Here is an 18,217-nt window from a genome sequence, read left to right as displayed (position 1 = left end):
ATGAATGAAATCGGTAACAAATGAATATATGTCTAGTTATACGAAAAACGAGTGGTTTATCGACTCATCTTCATTTGCAGATTTAGAGGCAGCTTCGATATTCGTTTTACAGACGGGTTTTTTTTTTTGAATATGGGTCACACACATGCCACAGCAACAAAACATCTCTAGAGATGAGGCTATAGATCACCTTTCCATCCTGCAGTTTTTCCTCCCAAAGCCTACGGCACCAACGGCGACCCCTGCTGGCCGGGAGAGCAAAAGCTTACAGCACCTGGTATTCCCAGGCAGTCTCCCATCCAAGTACTAACCAGGCCCGACGCTGCTTAGCTTCCGATATCAGACGAGATTGGGCGTGTTCAGGGTGGTGTGGCCGTAAGCGAAAGCCCCACCGCCTGACTCGCTACTTGAAGCTGTGTGTGGCGGGGGTTCCGTGCCCCCCGAGCGGGACTGAAGGATCGTTCGTGTGCAACTCTTTGGAAAGGAGCTGCTTTCCAAATCGCATTGCGTGCCTTGATGTTGGCGAATGCGCTCCCTTGTGTTGGCTCGTCCCGCACTGGAGGAGGACAAACAATCTGCACGGAGGAGCACCAGGCAAGTCTTCACCAGACAAAAACCTCCAGTGCACAGCACTCTGGAAACATTTCAGGGCTTTCGCGTGTTTATTTCAGCACGTAAAGCACACCGGTCCAACACGTCGGCCAGGCGCGCGGCGCCTCCGCCCTCTTGTGGCCTTGCGGCGTCAGAGCAAGAGGCTCCTTCTCGCTGCCCTTCCGCTGTGTTGCAGGGCCCCGAGAGGGAACCCGGAGCGCGCACTTTGTGGGGGGCGGGGGACCGCGTTCGCGCTCTGCCCCCGGTCTCTTGCGCGAGTACTAAATCTCACGGACAGGGGGGCCTCGTCATTGATTGTTACAGGTGAGACGGGGATTAGGAGGAGACCCCGACTGATGGGTAAAGGGGAGCACTAACACCAGAGGGACACCCCCGGCGTCTCTTTTTGAGAGACGCCCTGGGGTTTCCTAATGGCCAAGGAGGGTCGGGACCTCGGTTTGACGCCTCCCCCGAAGGACGGCGCCTGTTTGTGCAGCAGAGTGTCGCCATCAGGAGGCTGGGGCGTAAGAGAGCCACACAGCCCGCAGGGTGAGCGCTCCCTACTGGTCCCAGTCACACCTCTTGCAGGAGCAGCAGCAACCGGAGCTTTTCCGGGGTGGAATCTCCCATCCGGGTGCCGGCCAGGCTCACACCTGCTGGGCTGCCCCGGGGGTGAGCCCAGTCGAGAGTCGCAGGGCCAGATCTAGTCACCGGGGAGAAACGATACAAGTGAAGGATTGCTCGGCTCTCGGCACTTGAAAAGACCGACAAATGTCTCGTTCCCGCCGGAGCTGAATGTACCCGCATGTGTGGTGTCGTCTTCTTCCCCCGCCCCGCTGTGTTTGCTGTATTGTCTCTGAAGCCGGCCCCCCCGAGACGAGACGGGCTGTTCCTGTGCCCCAATTAACACTTTACAGGTGCCATTCCCCGGCATTGTGGCCATTGTCGGTGCTCACACGCGATAAGATAAGGCGGAGGAGAGCGGGGCATGCCCAGCGGCAGACATTCAAGGAGGGGGCAGTGCGAGGTGAGGTGAGGTGCGACACGCCGGAGCCCCGACGCAGCTAATGCGGAGCACTTGTTGGACTGGCATCGAAAGGACGTGTGCGCACGGAGCGAGCCTTCCCTGCGGCGGAGCGCGGGAACTTTCTCCCCCCCTCCCGCTGCAGGAGTTGTGTGCACTGCAGCGGTGCCGAGAGAAAAGCACAGAAGGCAGCAGGCTCTGGAGAGCAGGTAAGAGACGGAGCCTTGTGGGCAGGCGAGCAGGCCCGTTTTTTGGAAATTGCTGAAAAGGTTTGTTTGGTGTGTGGCAGGCGCACGTCGCGAGCTTGCGTGGCGATCTGCCGGTCTGGAGTTATGCAAATGAGGCCGAATTGCATCCCGGGACATGCTGCGAATGCGCAACGGCGACTGTAGATGTGTAGGAAACGGCGCGCTCGTTTTCTCGTTTTGCCCACACTTTTGAGTGTTAGTGTGGCGTGTGAGTGTGTGAAAGAGTGGGCCCAGCAGGAGGCGGTGGCGTGCGAGGCGAGGAGGTGGCCTAGGCTGCGCGATTTGTGCTGTGGGTGCGGGCCGCTTGCAGGGGCCTGTTTAACTCATACTTACCTGGCAGGGGAGATACCTTGATCAAGAAGGAGGTTCACCCAGGGCGAGGCTCGGCCATTGCACTCCGGCTGTGCTGACCCCTGCGAATTCCCCAAATGTGGGAATCTCGACTGCATAATTTCTGGTAGTGGGGGACTGCGTTCGCGCTCTCCCCTGATGTGCTTGGTCCAAAATCAGATACGGGAGGGTTAGGACACCACGAGCTGCGTGGCTGCGGAAGGATCCCGGTTCGACAGGAGTGGACGCCGCTGCTGGTTCTCGCTGGCTTTTAGTTAGGGGTCCGGAAAAGCATCTCAAGCTAGTTCCACTACTCCTTCCGGACGTTCATTCCCTTTTCAAAGTCAGTCGTTTTGCTGTAGTCTGCGTTCTTTAGGCTGATTATCGAGGTTAGCCTTTATTTGGTCATGGGGGGCCTCGGTACTGTATGCTGAGTCTAAAGACAGTTTCACCCGTTTTCTGATTGCTCGGTTCTGTACCAGTGCAGACATGTCAAACAGTGAATGGCTGTACCTCTATTGTATCCGTGCTCAATGAATGAAATCGGTAACAAATGAAATATGTCTAGTTATACGAAAAACGAGTGGTTTATTGACTCATCTTCATTTGCAGATTTAGAGGCAGCTTCGATATTCGTTTTACAGACGGGTTTTTTTTTTTGAATATGGGTCACACACATGCCACAGCAACAAAACATCTCTAGAGATGAGGCTATAGATCACCTTTCCATCCTGCAGGTTTTCCTCCAAAAGCCTACGGCACCAACGGCGACCCCTGCTGGCTGGGAGAGCAAAAGCTTACAGCACCTGGTATTCCCAGGCAGTCTCCCATCCAAGTACTAACCAGGCCCGACACTGCTTAGCTTTCGAGATCAGACAAGATCGGGCGTGTTCAGGGTGGTGTGGCCGTAAGTGAAAGCCCTGGCGCCTGACTCGCTACTTGAAGCTGTGTGTGGCGGGGGTTCCGTGCCCCCCGAGCGGGACTGAAGGATCGTTCGTGTGCAACTCTTTGGAAAGGAGCTGCTTTCCAAATCGCATTGCGTGCCTGGATGTTGGCGAATGCGCTCCCTTGTGTTGGCTCGTCCCGCACTGGAGGAGGACAAACAATCTGCACGGAGGAGCACCAGGCAAGTCTTCACCAGACAAAAACCTCCAGTGCACAGCACTCTGGAAACATTTCGGGGCTTTCGCGTGTTTATTTCAGCACGTAAAGCGCACCGGTCCAACACGTCGGCCGGGCGCGCGGCGCCTCCGCCCTCTTGTGGCCTTGCGGCGTCAGAGCAAGAGGCTCCTTCTCGCTGCCCTTCCGCTGTGTTGCAGGCCCCGAGAGGGAACCCGGAGCGCGCACTTTGTGGGGGGCGGGGGACCGCGTTCGCGCTCTGCCCCCGGTCTCTTGCGCGAGTACTAAATCTCACGGACAGGGGGGCCTCGTCATTGATTGTTACAGGTGAGACGGGGATTAGGAGGAGACCCCGACTGATGTGTAAAGGGGAGCACTAACACCAGAGGGACACCCCCGGCGTCTCTTTTTGAGAGACGCCCTGGGGTTTCCTAATGGCCGAGGAGGGTCGGGACCTAGGTTTGACGCCTCCCCCGAAGGACGGCGCCTGTTTGTGCAGCAGAGTGTCGCCATCAGGAGGCTGGAGCGTAAGAGAGCCACACAGCCCGCAGGGTGAGCGCTCCCTACTGGTCCCAGTCACACCTCTTGCAGGAGCAGCAGCAACCGGAGCTTTTCCGGGGTGGAATCTCCCATCCGGGTGCCAGCCAGGCTCACACCTGCTGGGCTGCCCCGGGGGTGAGCCCAGTCGAGAGTCGCAGGGCCAGATCTAGTCACCGGGGAGAAACGATACAAGTGAAGGATTGCTCGGCTCTCGGCACTTGAAAAGACCGACAAATGTCTCGTTCCCGCCGGAGCTGAATGTACCCGCATGTGTGGTGTCGTCTTCTTCCCCCGCCCCGCTGTGTTTGCTGTATTGTCTCTGAAGCCGGCCCCCCCGAGACGAGACGGGCTGTTCCTGTGCCCCAATTAACACTTTACAGGTGCCATTCCCCGGCATTGTGGCCATTGTCGGTGCTCACACGCGATAAGATAAGGCGGAGGAGAGCGGGGCATGCCCAGCGGCAGACATTCAAGGAGGGGGCAGTGCGAGGTGAGGTGAGGTGCGACACGCCGGAGCCCCGACGCAGCTAATGCGGAGCACTTGTTGGACTGGCATCGAAAGGACGTGTGCGCACGGAGCGAGCCTTCCCTGCGGCGGAGCGCGGGAACTTTCTCCCCCCCTCCCGCTGCAGGAGTTGTGTGCGCTGCAGCGGTGCCGAGAGAAAAGCACAGAAGGCAGCAGGCTCTGGAGAGCAGGTAAGAGACGGAGCCTTGTGGGCAGTCGAGCAGGCCCGTTTTTTGGAAATTGCTGAAAAGGTTTGTTCGGTGTGTGGCAGGCGCATGTCTCGAGCTTGCGTGGCGATCTGCCGGTCTGGAGTTATGCAAATGAGGCCGAATTGTATCCCGGGACATGCTGCGAATGCGCAACGGCGACTGCAGATGTGTAGGAAACGGCGCGCTCGTTTTCTCGTTTTGCCCACACTTTTGAGTGTTAGTGTGGCGTGTGAGTATGTGAAAGAGTGGGCCCAGCAGGAGGCGGTGGCGTGCGGGGCGAGCAGGTGGCCTAGGCTGCGCGATTTGTGCTGTGGGTGCGGGCCGCTTGCAGGGGCCTGTTTAACTCATACTTACCTGGCAGGGGAGATACCTTGATCAAGAAGGAGGTTCACCCAGGGCGAGGCTCGGCCATTGCACTCCGGCTGTGCTGACCCCTGCGAATTCCCCAAATGTGGGAATCTCGACTGCATAATTTCTGGTAGTGGGGGACTGCGTTCGCGCTCTCCCCTGATGTGCTTGGTCCAAAATCAGATACGGGAGGGTTAGGACACCACGAGCTGCGTGGCTGCGGAAGGATCCCGGTTCGACAGGAGTGGACGCCGCTGCTGGTTCTCGCTGGCTTTTAGTTAGGGGTCCGGAGAAGCATCTCAAGCTAGTTCCACTACTCCTTCCGGACGTTCATTCCCTTTTCAAAGTCAGTCGTTTTGCTGTAGTCTGCGTTCTTTAGGCTGATTATCGAGGTTAGCCTTTATTTGGTCATGGGGGGCCTCGGTACTGTATGCTGAGTCTAAAGACAGTTTCACCCGTTTTCTGATTGCTCGGTTCTGTACCAGTGCAGACATGTCAAACAGTGAATGGCTGTACCTCTATTGTATCCGTGCTCAATGAATGAAATCGGTAACAAATGAATATATGTCTAGTTATACGAAAAACGAGTGGTTTATCGACTCATCTTCATTTGCAGATTTAGAGGCAGCTTCGATATTCGTTTTACAGACGGGTTTTTTTTTTTGAATATGGGTCACACACATGCCACAGCAACAAAACATCTCTAGAGATGAGGCTATAGATCACCTTTCCATCCTGCAGGTTTTCCTCCCAAAGCCTACGGCACCAACGGCGACCCCTGCTGGCCGGGAGAGCAAAAGCTTACAGCACCTGGTATTCCCAGGCAGTCTCCCATCCAAGTACTAACCAGGCCCGACGCTGCTTAGCTTCCAAGATCAGACGAGATCGGGCGTGTTCAGGGTGGTGTGGCCATAAGCGAAAGCCCCAGCGCCTGACTCGCTACTTGAAGCTGTGTGTGGCGGGGGTTCCGTGCCCCCCGAGCGGGACTGAAGGATCGTTCGTGTGCAACTCTTTGGAAAGGAGCTGCTTTCCAAATCGCATTGCGTGCCTGGATGTTGGCGAATGCGCTCCCTTGTGTTGGCTCGTCCCGCACTGGAGGAGGACAAACAATCTGCACGGAGGAGCACCAGGCAAGTCTTCACCAGACAAAAACCTCCAGTGCACAGCACTCTGGAAACATTTCGGGGCTTTCGCGTGTTTATTTCAGCACGTAAAGCGCACCGGTCCAACACGTCGGCCGGGCGCGCGGCGCCTCCGCTCTCTTGTGGCCTTGCGGCGTCAGAGCAAGAGGCTCCTTCTCGCTGCCCTTCCGCTGTGTTGCAGGGCCCCGAGAGGGAACCCGGAGCGCGCACTTTGTGGGGGGCGGGGGACCGCGTTCGCGCTCTGCCCCCGGTCTCTTGCGCGAGTACTAAATCTCACGGACAGGGGGGCCTCGTCATTGATTGTTACAGGTGAGACGGGGATTAGGAGGAGACCCCGACTGATGTGTAAAGGGGAGCACTAACACCAGAGGGACACCCCCGGCGTCTCTTTTTGAGAGACGCCCTGGGGTTTCCTAATGGCCAAGGAGGGTCGGGACCTCGGTTTGACGCCTCCCCCGAAGGACGGCGCCTGTTTGTGCAGCAGAGTGTCGCCATCAGGAGGCTGGGGCGTAAGAGAGCCACACAGCCCGCAGGGTGAGCGCTCCCTACTGGTCCCAGTCACACCTCTTGCAGGAGCAGCAGCAACCGGAGCTTTTCCGGGGTGGAATCTCCCATCCGGGTGCCGGCCAGGCTCACACCTGCTGGGCTGCCCCGGGGGTGAGCCCAGTCGAGAGTCGCAGGGCCAGATCTAGTCACCGGGGAGAAACGATACAAGTGAAGGATTGCTCGGCTCTCGGCACTTGAAAAGACCGACAAATGTCTCGTTCCCGCCGGAGCTGAATGTACCCGCATGTGTGGTGTCGTCTTCTTCCCCCGCCCCGCTGTGTTTGCTGTATTGTCTCTGAAGCCGGCCCCCCCGAGACGAGGCGGGCTGTTCCTGTGCCCCAATTAACACTTTACAGGTGCCATTCCCCGGCATTGTGGCCATTGTCGGTGCTCACACGCGATAAGATAAGGCGGAGGAGAGCGGGGCATGCCCAGCGGCAGACATTCAAGGAGGGGGCAGTGCGAGGTGAGGTGAGGTCCGACACGCCGGAGCCCCGACGCAGCTAATGCGGAGCACTTGTTGGACTGGCATCGAAAGGACGTGTGCGCACGGAGCGAGCCTTCCCTGCGGCGGAGCGCGGGAACTTTCTCCCCCCCTCCCGCTGCAGGAGTTGTGTGCGCTGCAGCTGTGCCGAGAGAAAAGCACAGAAGGCAGCAGGCTCTGGAGAGCAGGTAAGAGACGGAGCCTTGTGGGCAGGCGAGCAGGCCCGTTTTTTGGAAATTGCTGAAAAGGTTTGTTCGGTGTGTGGCAGGCGCACGTCGCGAGCTTGCGTGGCGATCTGCCGGTCTGGAGTTATGCAAATGAGGCCGAATTGCATCCCGGGACATGCTGCGAATGCGCAACGGCGACTGCAGATGTGTAGGAAACGGCGCGCTCGTTTTCTCGTTTTGCCCACACTTTTGAGTGTTAGTGTGGCGTGTGAGTGTGTGAAAGAGTGGGCCCAGCAGGAGGCGGTGGCGTGCGGGGCGAGGAGGTGGCCTAGGTTGCGCGATTTGTGCTGTGGGTGCGGGCCGCTTGCAGGGGCCTGTTTAACTCATACTTACCTGGCAGGGGAGATACCTTGATCAGCCTGTAGGTGGAGTAGTTGGATTGTTTTTCTTTTGTTGGAAGCAGCTTTCGATTTGCAGTTTTTGAAATGGCAACCTTTGGATCCCGTAAGAATGCTGTACGTTTTGAGCTTTTGGATGATCTCTTCATGGATCGTATGCAGTTCAGCAGAAAAGTGTTACAGAAGGAACTTGGCTTTGAACCTCGGCACTTGGATTTCATCTTCGCTCTCCCAGGTCAGAAAGCATTTGAGGTTGTATTTGCTACCTATCCTCTGTTTGAACAATGCGTGGATGTGTTTGAGGCAAAAAGAGGCAAAGTTCCTGCACTTGAGAAGATCAACTTGCAGCCTCTGACACAGAGAGAGAGGAAAACGGTGCATGTTGTTATGTTCTCGGAACTGGCAAAGACGGAGGACATTCACACCTGGCTTAACCAGTACTGCACCGTCCACCATGGAACTGAGGTTAGAGATGTTGATGGTATAAAAACAGGAGCAAGGAAATTCGAGGTTCGCTTGCTACCGGACAGCGTAAATGGAGGCTTAAGGCACCTGCCCTCTACAATCCGGCTGGGCGCCTGCAATGGCTATGTGTTTTATGTGGGACAACCAAAGGTGTGTCGGCGCTGTGGTGCTGTGGGACACCTGGCATCGTCCTGCACTGTGAAATGCTGCAAGACCTGTGGCAAACAGGGACATTTAGCCTCTGACTGTTCAATGCTGCCAAAGTGCAATTTATGTGGCTCGGAAGGACACGTTTTTAAGAACTGCCCTCACGCCTACGCCAATAAACTCAAAATGAGAAAGGATGAGGCAGTGCTTGTTTCAGCCAAACCGGCCCGAAAATCCAAAGCAAACAACAAGTCAAACAAAGAACCCTTGTTGGACAAAGACTCTCAGCCTCCAGCCAGGATCAGTCCTGCTGTGGCTCCGGGGCTGGTGGAAGAGAAATCCACTACGCCCCCACAACCGCAGACTGCACCAGACAAGCACGAGGGTTTGAAAACCCCCGAGAACAGCGAGGACCCCTCCCCCACTCCTGCTCCTCAGAACGAGGGCCAGTGTGGGGCCCCCCGGTGGAGCGGGTCCAGCGAGGATACCCAGGATTCAGCGGAGCTGCTTTTCTCAGACTCTGCAAGTGCTACAGATGCCCTCCTCTCCTCCATCCAGTCCATCACGGAGGATCTGCAGCAGCTGGTGGGTGAGGGGGAAGAGGAGACTGGTGCATCGGCTGCACCCCTTTCCCCTCAGTGCTCCCAGGAGCTGGACTTGAGGAAAAGAAAAAATGACTCTGTTTTCTCCCCGAGCGAGGAGGAAGGAGAGCATGGCGATGGGGACAGCTGGAACCTCTCCACCCCTCCCTCTACCCCCTTCCTTGAAATGGACTCTGTGAACGCTTTTACTGCTGCCACCCTGATGAAGGCTCATTCAGAGGATGGCTGGCAGGAAATTGGTAAGAAGAAAAAGAAAAAGAAAAAGGTAACAGGTGAGACCGAAGAGAAATGTGTTTTGTAAAGACTGGTTCCACTTTCTTATGTAATATGGCTCTTAACATAATTTCTCTTAACACAAGAGGTATCAATGACAGAGTTAAATGCCAGTCTGTCTTTGATTACCTCCAGCAGAGAGAGGGAGATGTGTTGATGTTGCAGGAGTGTGCTTTAGCCTATCAAGAGAGGTATAAAAGTTTTGAAGATAGGTGGGATAAAGGGCCTTCTGTTTGGTCAGGGGACAATAACAACAGAGCCTCTGGCGTGGCCATTCTTTTCAAAGGATGGGCATTCAAATTGAAAAGTATTCAGAGGGTCATAGATGGCAGGTTGCTGTGTGTGGATGTGGAATGGGGGACCGTTAACCTGCGGCTAATCAATGTGTATTGCCCTACTGATGTAGGAGGAAGGGTGGAGCTACTCAAGGCACTCTCCCCCCTATTGTTATGCAGCACAGACGTGATAGTGGGAGGGGATTTTAATTGTATCTTAGAGCACACAGACAGGCAGTCTAGCTCGCCGATAAAATTGGATTCCAGCTCACTGGCCCTGCAAAACTTAGTTCAAGACTTTAAACTCTCAGACACATATAGATGTATATATCCCACAACAGCAGGATATACATGGTCAGGGAGGAATAGCAGCTCCAGAATTGACTATTGCTTTGTCTCAGAGAGAGTGAAAGTTGTTGGGGTCACTCTTCAGCCTGTCTTCTTCTCAGATCATCAGGCTTTAGGGTGTAGAGTGGAACTCCAGGGCGGGACTGTCTTTGGCCCAGGCCTCTGGAAACTCAACACAAAGCTGCTAGAGAACGAGGGGGTAGTATCCCGCTACAAGGAGAAACTATCACAGTGGCTGTCCTTGCAGTGTCTGTACGGGTCAGTAGGAGAGTGGTGGGAGGAGGTGAAGGTGAGGACAAAGGCCTTTTTCATGGCTGAGGGAAGGAAGGCTGCTGCCAGACGGAGAGGAGTGCTAGCCAGGAAACAGAGGCAGCTGCAGCGTCTCTACACGATGCTGCACAGTGGCTTCGATGTGCTCGAGGATATCGCCCTTTTAAAAAAGGACATCCGGAGCATAGCCGAAGAAAGTAGTCGAGGAGTGCTGTTAAGAAGCAGAGTGCAGTTCTTGGAAGAAAATGAGAAGTGTACTCGCTTCTTTTTCAGGAAAGTGGTAGGCTCCAAGACTGTCATGGAAAGTGTAGTTGATGAGGAGGGACGAGAGAGAACAGAGCCGAGTGCTATCCTCTCCTGCACCGAGGCCTTCTACTCAAGACTGTACAGCTCTACAGAGGTAAAGGATGAAGATATTCATTTTTTTACCTCAAAGCTAGAAAACATTTTGAGTGAAGAAGATAGGGAAGTACTTGAGAGGGATTTGACAGTAGAAGAGCTGAGACAGGCTATGGAGAGCTTACAGAAGGGGAAAACTCCGGGTGCTGACGGGCTCCCTAAAGAATTTTATTGCACCTTTTGGGATCTGCTTCAGGATCCGCTACTGCTCCTATTCGAGGAAAGCTACAAGACAGAATTGCTGCCTGACTCCTTAAGAGAAGGCACTATCTCTCTCTTGTTTAAGAAAGGAGCAAAAAATGACATAAAGAACTGGAGACCCCTCAGCCTGTTAGGCGTGGACACTAAGATCCTGTCCAAAGCCCTTTTCCTGCGCCTACAAAATGTAGTGGCCTCACTGGTAGGGAAAGAACAGACTTGTGGGATAGCAGGACGCCTGATGAGTGACAACCTGGCCTTGTTGAGGGATGTCTGTCTGTACTCTGAGGATCGCTCCCTCCCTCTGTGCATTTTAGGTGTAGACCTAGAAAAGGCCTTTGACCGCCTAAACCGGCAGTACTTAACATCGGTACTTGAGCACATGAAGTTTGGCCCCATCATGAGAAAGTGGATTAACCTGCTGTACACAGGTAGCAACAGCAGAGTCATGGTTAATGGCAATAGATCACGCACCTTTGAAGTCTGTTCAGGGGTGAGGCAGGGCTGCCCATTATCCCCCTTGTTATTCGTTTTGGCTATGGAGCCCTTAGCCTGTGCCTTGCGCCAGGATCAGGCCATTAATGGGATACCAGTGCCTGGAAGTGGGGGAGGAGAGGTAAAGACGTCTCTATACATGGATGACGTCACCCTGCTCCTCTCTGACAATGCCTCAATTAGCAGAGCTCTGCAGTGCTGTGATCGGTTCTCTTTGGCTTCCTCTGCAAAAATTAACACATCTAAGAGTGAGATTTTTTATCAGAACTGGAGGGAGCCAAAAGAAGGACATGATCTCAGGCTGCAAGAGAAGAGAATTAAGGTCCTGGGGGTGTATTTTGGAGAAGAGATGGGAACAGTAAATTGGCAGAACAAATTGCCAATCTTAAACAAAAAACTGATGCAATGGAAGGACCGAGACCTCACCATGACAGGGAAGGTGCTGGTCATCAAAGCCGAGCTCTTGCCTGTCTTGAATTTTCTGGCTTCTACCTTCCCAATCCCACACCGTGTTGCGGCGGTGCTGAGGAGATTGATGTTTCAATTTCTATGGGGTGGGAAGCAGGAAAGACTCAGAAGGGAAATAATGTACAGGCCGCTACCCTCAGGGGGGAAGTCTGTCCCAGATATTGCTACGAAGCTGCTGTGCATTTTCCTGGCCTCTGTGCTGAGAGGCTTTGCAACAGCACCTGCAGCGCGTACCTGGACTTATTTTTCCAGGCTCTGGGTAGGTAGGGAGGTGTTCAGAGTGTGGGGTGTCAGACCCAAGCTGGACGTCCCACTCTCTGACACATGCCCTGCAATTTATGGGACAGTTAAAAGTTTTCTAAGATCTCACCCAATTGGCCATATTCCCCTCCGAGATGTCAGCGTCCAAAAACTGGAAGATTTCGTAGCACCCCAGAACAATAGGCAGACCCCTGTGGGCATTTTAACATCAGCCCAAACAAGGAAGGTGTGGAAACACACATCCTCTAAATTTCTGTGCAACATTCACAGAGATTTAGCCTGGAGTGTCGTCCACCAGTGCTTACCGGTACGAACTTTCTTGTACCGTAGGGGCCTCACCCCCAGCCCTCGCTGCGTTAGGGTGGGCTGCGGCGAGGAGGAGACTGTGACCCATCTCCTGTGGTCCTGCTTTTTTGCTAAGGCCTTCTGGGCACAGTTTGAAGATTGGTTGCAGGCTCTCTCGCCCCAATTTACCCTGACCGCTGCTTTCATCATATACGGCATCTCTCCTGTCAAACTTCCTCCTGACGTGTTTGACAGGATCTGGGCCGTGGTGAACAGTGGGAAAGACGCCCTGTGGAGAGTGAGGAACATGGGGCTGTTCAAAGGCATCGAGGTCCCAGTCAAGGCAGCAGGTAGCCTGGCCCTGTTCATCACCCGAGAGAACTATTACCTCAGAGATCTGTGGAGAGAAGGGAGGGAGGAAGCAGAAAATCTGTGGGAAATAGAGGGAATTGGACAGTATCTCAAGAAACTGTGAAAAACATTATCATGTTTAAATAAAGAATGTGATTTGCACCAGAAAAAAAGTAAATTGTTGCTATGTAACTGTTACCGTGTCAAAATGTAATGAGATGTGATCATATATACTGTTTTAAGTATGTATATTAATGTAAAGCTTTCTGATTTGTGATTTCCTGTATTTTTTTGTGAAAAGAAAATAAAGTTCTTAAAAATCGAAATCGGTTCACCCAGGGCGAGGCTCGGCCATTGCACTCCGGCTGTGCTGACCCCTGCGAATTCCCCAAATGTGGGAATCTCGACTGCATAATTTCTGGTAGTGGGGGACTGCGTTCGCGCTCTCCCCTGATGTGCTTGGTCCAAAATCAGATACGGGAGGGTTAGGACACCACGAGCTGCGTGGCTGCGGAAGGATCCCGGTTCGACAGGAGTGGACCCCGCTGCTGGTTCTCGCTGGCTTTTAGTTAGGGGTCCGGAGAAGCATCTCAAGCTAGTTCCACTACTCCTTCCGGACGTTCATTCCCTTTTCAAAGTCAGTCGTTTTGCTGTAGTCTGCGTTCTTTAGGCTGATTATCGAGGTTAGCCTTTATTTGGTCATGGGGGGCCTCGGTACTGTATGCTGAGTCTAAAGACAGTTTCACCCATTTTCTGATTGCTCGGTTCTGTACCAGTGCAGACATGTCAAACAGTGAATGGCTGTACCTCTATTGTATCCGTGCTCAATGAATGAAATCGGTAACAAATGAATATATGTCTAGTTATACGAAAAACGAGTGGTTTATCGACTCATCTTCATTTGCAGATTTAGAGGCAGCTTCGATATTCGTTTTACAGACGGGTTTTTTTTTTTGAATATGGGTCACACACATGCCACAGCAACAAAACATCTCTAGAGATGAGGCTATAGATCACCTTTCCATCCTGCAGGTTTTCCTCCCAAAGCCTACGGCACCAACGGCGACCCCTGCTGGCCGGGAGAGCAAAAGCTTACAGCACCTGGTATTCCCAGGCAGTCTCCCATCCAAGTACTAACCAGGCCCGACGCTGCTTAGCTTCCGAGATCAGACGAGATCGGGCGTGTTCAGGGTGGTGTGGCCGTAAGCGAAAGCCCCGGCGCCTGACTCGCTACTTGAAGCTGTGTGTGGCGGGGGTTCCGTGCCCCCCGAGCGGGACTGAAGGATCGTTCGTGTGCAACTCTTTGGAAAGGAGCTGCTTTCCAAATCGCATTGCGTGCCTGGATGTTGGCGAATGCGCTCCCTTGTGTTGGCTCGTCCCACACTGGAGGAGGACAAACAATCTGCACGGAGGAGCACCAGGCAAGTCTTCACCAGACAAAAACCTCCAGTGCACAGCACTCTGGAAACATTTCGGGGCTTTCGCGTGTTTATTTCAGCACGTAAAGCGCACCGGTCCAACACGTCGGCCGGGCGCGCGGCGCCTCCGCCCTCTTGTGGCCTTGCAGCGTCAGAGCAAGAGGCTCCTTCTCGCTGCCCTTCCGCTGTGTTGCAGGGCCCCGAGAGGGAACCCGGAGCGCGCACTTTGTGGGGGGCGGGGGACCGCGTTCGCGCTCTGCCCCCGGTCTCTTGCGCGAGTACTAAATCTCACGGACAGGGGGGCCTCGTCATTGATTGTTACAGGTGAGACGGGGATTAGGAGGAGACCCCGACTGATGGGTAAAGTGGAGCACTAACACCAGAGGGACACCCCCGGCGTCTCTTTTTGAGAGACGCCCTGGGGTTTCCTAATGGCCAAGGAGGGTCGGGACCTCGGTTTGACGCCTCCCCCGAAGGACGGCGCCTGTTTGTGCAGCAGAGTGTCGCCATCAGGAGGCTGGGGCGTAAGAGAGCCACACAGCCCGCAGGGTGAGCGCTCCCTACTGGTCCCAGTCACACCTCTTGCAGGAGCAGCAGCAACCGGAGCTTTTCCGGGGTGGAATCTCCCATCCGGGTGCCGGCCAGGCTCACACCTGCTGGGCTGCCCCGGGGGTGAGCCCAGTCGAGAGTCGCAGGGCCAGATCTAGTCACCGGGGAGAAACGATACAAGTGAAGGATTGCTCGGCTCTCGGCACTTGAAAAGACCGACAAATGTCTCGTTCCCACCGGAGCTGAATGTACCCGCATGTGTGGTGTCGTCTTCTTCCCCCGCCCCGCTGTGTTTGCTGTATTGTCTCTGAAGCCGGCCCCCCCGAGACGAGACGGGCTGTTCCTGTGCCCCAATTAACACTTTACAGGTGCCATTCCCCGGCATTGTGGCCATTGTCGGTGCTCACACGCGATAAGATAAGGCGGAGGAGAGCGGGGCATGCCCAGCGGCAGACATTCAAGGAGGGGGCAGTGCGAGGTGAGGTGAGGTGCGACACGCCGGAGCCCCGACACAGCTAATGCGGAGCACTTGTTGGACTGGCATCGAAAGGACGTGTGCGCACGGAGCGAGCCTTCCCTGCGGCGGAGCGCGGGAACTTTCTCCCCCCCTCCCGCTGCAGGAGTTGTGTGCGCTGCAGCGGTGCCGAGAGAAAAGCACAGAAGGCAGCAGGCTCTGGAGAGCAGGTAAGAGACGGAGCCTTGTGGGCAGGCGAGCAGGCCCGTTTTTTGGAAATTGCTGAAAAGGTTTGTTCGGTGTGTGGCAGGCGCACGTCGCGAGCTTGCGTGGCCTAGGCTGCGCGATTTGTGCTGTGGGTGCGGGCCGCTTGCAGGGGCCTGTTTAACTCATACTTACCTGGCAGGGGAGATACCTTGATCAAGAAGGAGGTTCACCCAGGGTGAGGCTCGGCCATTGCACTCCGGCTGTGCTGACCCCTGCGAATTCCCCAAATGTGGGAATCTCGACTGCATAATTTCTGGTAGTGGGGGACTGCGTTCGCGCTCTCCCCTGATGTGCTTGGTCCAAAATCAGATACGGGAGGGTTAGGACACCACGAGCTGCGTGGCTGCGGAAGGATCCCGGTTCGACAGGAGTGGACGCCGCTGCTGGTTCTCGCTGGCTTTTAGTTAGGGGTCCGGAGAAGCATCTCAAGCTAGTTCCACTACTCCTTCCGGACGTTCATTCCCTTTTCAAAGTCAGTCGTTTTGCTGTAGTCTGCGTTCTTTAGGCTGATTATCGAGGTTAGCCTTTATTTGGTCATGGGGGGCCTCGGTACTGTATGCTGAGTCTAAAGACAGTTTCACCCGTTTTCTGATTGCTCGGTTCTGTACCAGTGCAGACATGTCAAACAGTGAATGGCTGTACCTCTATTGTATCCGTGCTCAATGAATGAAATCGGTAACAAATGAATATATGTCTAGTTATACGAAAAACGAGTGGTTTATCGACTCATCTTCATTTGCAGATTTAGAGGCAGCTTCGATATTCGTTTTACAGACGGGTTTTTTTTTTTGAATATGGGTCACACACATGCCACAGCAACAAAACATCTCTAGAGATGAGGCTATAGATCACCTTTCCATCCTGCAGGTTTTCCTCCCAAAGCCTACGGCACCAACGGCGACCCCTGCTGGCCGGGAGAGCAAAAGCTTACAGCACCTGGTATTCCCAGGCAGTCTCCCATCCAAGTACTAACCAGGCCCGACGCTGCTTAGCTTCCGAGATCAGACGAGATCGGGCGTGTTCAGGGTGGTGTGGCCGTAAGCAAAAGCCCCGGCGCCTGACTCGCTACTTGAAGCTGTGTGTGGCGGGGGTTCCGTGCCCCCCGAGCGGGACTGAAGGATCGTTCGTGTGCCACTCTTTGGAAAGGAGCTGCTTTCCAAATCGCATTGCGTGCCTGGATGTTGGCGAATGCGCTCCCTTGTGTTGGCTCGTCCCGCACTGGAGGAGGACAAACAATCTGCACGGAGGAGCACCAGGCAAGTCTTCACCAGACAAAAACCTCCAGTGCACAGCACTCTGGAAACATTTCGGGGCTTTCGCGTGTTTATTTCAGCACGTAAAGCGCACCGGTCCAACACGTCGGCCGGGCGCGCGGCGCCTCTGCCCTCTTGTGGCCTTGCGGCGTCAGAGCAAGAGGCTCCTTCTCGCTGCCCTTCCGCTGTGTTGCAGGGCCCCGAGAGGGAACCCGGAGCGCGCACTTTGTGGGGGGCGGGGGACCGCGTTCGCGCTCTGCCCCCGGTCTCTTGCGCGAGTACTAAATCTCACGGACAGGGGGGCCTCGTCATTGATTATTACAGGTGAGACGGGGATTAGGAGGAGACCCCGACTGATGGGTAAAGGGGAGCACTAACACCAGAGGGACACCCCCGGCGTCTCTTTTTGAGAGACGCCCTGGGGTTTCCTAATGGCCAAGGAGGGTCGGAACCTCGGTTTGACGCCTCCCCCGAAGGACGGCGCCTGTTTGTGCAGCAGAGTGTCGCCATCAGGAGGCTGGGGCGTAAGAGAGCCACACAGCCCGCAGGGTGAGCGCTCCCTACTGGTCCCAGTCACACCTCTTGCAGGAGCAGCAGCAACCGGAGCTTTTCCGGGGTGGAATCTCCCATCCGGGTGCCGGCCAGGCTCACACCTGCTGGGCTGCCCCGGGGGTGAGCCCAGTCGAGAGTCGCAGGGCCAGATCTAGTCACCGGGGAGAAACGATACAAGTGAAGGATTGCTCGGCTCTCGGCACTTGAAAAGACCGACAAATGTCTCGTTCCCGCCGGAGCTGAATGTACCCGCATGTGTGGTGTCGTCTTCTTCCCCCGCCCCGCTGTGTTTGCTGTATTGTCTCTGAAGCCGGCCCCCCCGAGACGAGACGGGCTGTTCCTGTGCCCCAATTAACACTTTACAGGTGCCATTCCCCGGCATTGTGGCCATTGTCGGTGCTCACACGCGATAAGATAAGGCGGAGGAGAGCGGGGCATGCCCAGCGGCAGACATTCAAGGAGGGGGCAGTGCGAGGTGAGGTGAGGTGCGACACGCCGGAGCCCCGACGCAGCTAATGCGGAGCACTTGTTGGACTGGCATCGAAAGGACGTGTGCGCACGGAGCGAGCCTTCCCTGCGGCGGAGCGCGGGAACTTTCTCCCCCCCTCCTGCTGCAGGAGTTGTGTGCGCTGCAGCGGTGCCGAGAGAAAAGCACAGAAGGCAGCAGGCTCTGGAGAGCAGGTAAGAGACGGAGCCTTGTGGGCAGGCGAGCAGGCCCGTTTTTTGGAAATTGCTGAAAAGGTTTGTTCGGTGTGTGGCAGGCGCACGTCGCGAGCTTGCGTGGCGATCTGCCGGTCTGGAGTTATGCAAATGAGGCCGAATTGCATCCCGGGACATGCTGCGAATGCGCAACGGCGACTGCAGATGTGTAGGAAACGGCGCGCTCGTTTTCTCGTTTTGCCCACACTTTTGAGTGTTAGTGTGGCGTGTGAGTGTGTGAAAGAGTGGGCCCAGCAGGAGGCGGTGGCGTGCGGGGCGAGGAGGTGGCCTAGGCCGCGCGATTTGTGCTGTGGGTGCGGGCCGCTTGCAGGGGCCTGTTTAACTCATACTTACCTGGCAGGGGAGATACCTTGATCAAGAAGGAGGTTCACCCAGGGTGAGGCTCGGCCATTGCACTTCGGCTGTGCTGACCCCTGCGAATTCCCCAAATGTGGGAATCTCGACTGCATAATTTCTGGTAGTGGGGGACTGCGTTCGCGCTCTCCCCTGATGTGCTTGGTCCAAAATCAGATACGG

General features: G+C 55.2%; 8 non-coding genes and 2 pseudogenes across 8 annotated transcripts; 5 read left to right on the top strand and 5 right to left on the bottom strand.

Annotated features, from left to right (window-relative positions):
- Window positions 1–262: 262 nt before the first annotated feature.
- On the bottom strand, window positions 263–381 carry LOC138229334 (5S ribosomal RNA; annotated as a pseudogene).
- Window positions 382–2,188: 1,807 nt separating this feature from the next.
- On the top strand, window positions 2,189–2,352 carry LOC138229375 (U1 spliceosomal RNA). The gene has a single exon (XR_011185795.1). It is a non-coding gene; the product is annotated as a U1 spliceosomal RNA (small nuclear RNA).
- A 635-nt stretch (window positions 2,353–2,987) lies between these two features.
- Window positions 2,988–3,106, bottom strand: LOC138229332 (5S ribosomal RNA; annotated as a pseudogene).
- Window positions 3,107–4,912: 1,806 nt separating this feature from the next.
- LOC138229374 (U1 spliceosomal RNA) lies at window positions 4,913–5,076 on the top strand. Its single transcript, XR_011185794.1, has one exon. It is a non-coding gene; the product is annotated as a U1 spliceosomal RNA (small nuclear RNA).
- Window positions 5,077–5,712: 636 nt separating this feature from the next.
- LOC138229617 (5S ribosomal RNA) lies at window positions 5,713–5,831 on the bottom strand. Its single transcript, XR_011186027.1, has one exon. It is a non-coding gene; the product is annotated as a 5S ribosomal RNA (ribosomal RNA).
- A 6,940-nt stretch (window positions 5,832–12,771) lies between these two features.
- Window positions 12,772–12,941, top strand: LOC138229419 (U1 spliceosomal RNA). Its single transcript, XR_011185836.1, has one exon. It is a non-coding gene; the product is annotated as a U1 spliceosomal RNA (small nuclear RNA).
- A 636-nt stretch (window positions 12,942–13,577) lies between these two features.
- On the bottom strand, window positions 13,578–13,696 carry LOC138229459 (5S ribosomal RNA). The gene has a single exon (XR_011185870.1). It is a non-coding gene; the product is annotated as a 5S ribosomal RNA (ribosomal RNA).
- Window positions 13,697–15,300: 1,604 nt separating this feature from the next.
- Window positions 15,301–15,464, top strand: LOC138229353 (U1 spliceosomal RNA). Its single transcript, XR_011185773.1, has one exon. It is a non-coding gene; the product is annotated as a U1 spliceosomal RNA (small nuclear RNA).
- Window positions 15,465–16,100: 636 nt separating this feature from the next.
- Window positions 16,101–16,219, bottom strand: LOC138229448 (5S ribosomal RNA). The gene has a single exon (XR_011185859.1). It is a non-coding gene; the product is annotated as a 5S ribosomal RNA (ribosomal RNA).
- A 1,807-nt stretch (window positions 16,220–18,026) lies between these two features.
- LOC138229345 (U1 spliceosomal RNA) lies at window positions 18,027–18,190 on the top strand. Its single transcript, XR_011185765.1, has one exon. It is a non-coding gene; the product is annotated as a U1 spliceosomal RNA (small nuclear RNA).
- Window positions 18,191–18,217: the final 27 nt, after the last annotated feature.

This window comes from Lepisosteus oculatus, unplaced genomic scaffold (genome assembly GCF_040954835.1).
Source record: "Lepisosteus oculatus isolate fLepOcu1 unplaced genomic scaffold, fLepOcu1.hap2 HAP2_SCAFFOLD_45, whole genome shotgun sequence".
NCBI lineage: Eukaryota > Metazoa > Chordata > Actinopteri > Semionotiformes > Lepisosteidae > Lepisosteus > Lepisosteus oculatus.
Note: the sequence above shows the minus strand (reverse complement) of the source record. Positions and strands in the feature narration are given on the sequence as shown.